The following is a 1,727-nucleotide window of genomic DNA, read 5'->3' as shown; positions in this document are numbered from 1 at the left end:
CCATATGGAGTATTTTTGTGGAAAACAGGGCCCAAGTGTGCCCCAAGACTGCAGTTGATGCTAACCCTCGATGATGCTGAGGGCATCAAGGCCTCTGCCCACAGTCTTAGCCTCTGTTCTAATCTTAATTTCTTTTGAGACTACTGATGTCCCGTCTTTGAGAAGGTTTCCCAGATCTGGGTTTGTCTGGCTTGCTCGTGGGTTCGATTTGGGTTTGCATTTTTGACATGCTTAGCATAAGTGATGCTGTGTTCTCAAAGGCTGCATCGATCTGTTGTGATGAGCATTTAAGGTAGTACCTGCCAGGGGTTCCCTGTGAGGTTTTACATCTTAACCTTTGTAGGTAACTATTGGGAAGATCCTTTGAGGCTGTGTAAAAGGTGTTTACCCACCGCTTTTACCCTGTTCTTGGATTAGCTATAACGTATAAGGGTTGCAGAATATTGATGTCTGAACACCGCAGAGAGCAGTTTTTCTTCTGTTAAACTGGCATTGAAGGCTTGCTTCCCCCACCCAGCCAGTTACTAAAATGAACCAGGTACCTAAATTTACGAAGCAGGCCAGACACAGTAGCTTGCTTCTTCCATATTTAGGAACATAGTTAGGAATCATGGTGCACAAGATGAATTTAAACAGTTGTAACTCCAGTCTGGGTTTCTCTCCTGCTTACTTGACAGCCCCATACTATACTGTTCATAGTAGCACAAATGTTTAGGCATGGTCGGGGTGGGTAACTTAGTGTCCCAGGGTCACAACTGGTCTAAGGAGCTCCAGCTGCCGCTCCACCATGTTTCAAGGCTTGACTGGGGCCTTGTTGCACTTTGGACGAGGTCTGGCTGGGTGTCAAACAGGCAGCCATCCGCTGGGGTCCTGAGTCCTGAATGAAGCAATTCGGATACCCCTTAATTTTTTTTTTTAAAGATTTTATTTATTTATGTGACAGAGAGACAGCCAGCCAGAGAGGGAACACAGCAGGGGGAGTGGGAGAGGAAGAAGCAGGCTCATAGCGGAGGAGCCCGATGTGGGACTCGATCCTGGTACGCCGGGATCACGCCCTGACCCGAAGGCAGACGCTTTAACGACTGCGCTACCCAGGCGCCCCTAGATACCCCTTAATTTTATACCAGTGACTTCCAAGTATAATCTTGGGGCACATTTCCAGGTGTGCACCTTCTGCACTATCTTGGTTTCAAGGATAATTTCATCACAACTGGGTCTGACGGTCATTTCCATGAAACTGTGGGTTCTGAGTGGGTGAGGGGTGTTTCTAGCCCTTTCCCACGGTTGTCGGTCAATGGTGCCATCACTGCCTTTTGTGCTGTCTTGTGCTCAGTATTCCTGAGGACCAGGCAGACCGGCAGAGAGGTAGCCAATATTCTGGACCGGGAAGGCGAGGTAGTGTGCTAGAGGCTGGCGTGTCTCCCACATGCTGCAGAGCCTGTGTGGGTGGGGTGTGGAGCGAAGAAGGCTTCCATGTGGGCCTCAACAGGGAAAGTCAAGTGGCAAACTAGCTGCTGAGGAACTTCTGGGAGTGAAGGTGGGCTTAGAACCTTTCAAAATGTTTTAAGGCCATTGGGTGAGTTGGGGTCACTTCAGAATGATTTGTGGGGGTGTCCGTAAAGCTTCAGTGAGTGACCGCTGGTGATCCTAGGGATGTTGAATTGCAGCATGCACAGCCATGGTTCCAAGCTGACAAGGGAAGACCACTCTCTGGTCTGTAAAACTTC

This window comes from Ursus arctos, unplaced genomic scaffold (genome assembly GCF_023065955.2).
Source record: "Ursus arctos isolate Adak ecotype North America unplaced genomic scaffold, UrsArc2.0 scaffold_16, whole genome shotgun sequence".
Classification (NCBI taxonomy): domain Eukaryota; kingdom Metazoa; phylum Chordata; class Mammalia; order Carnivora; family Ursidae; genus Ursus; species Ursus arctos.
Note: the sequence above shows the minus strand (reverse complement) of the source record.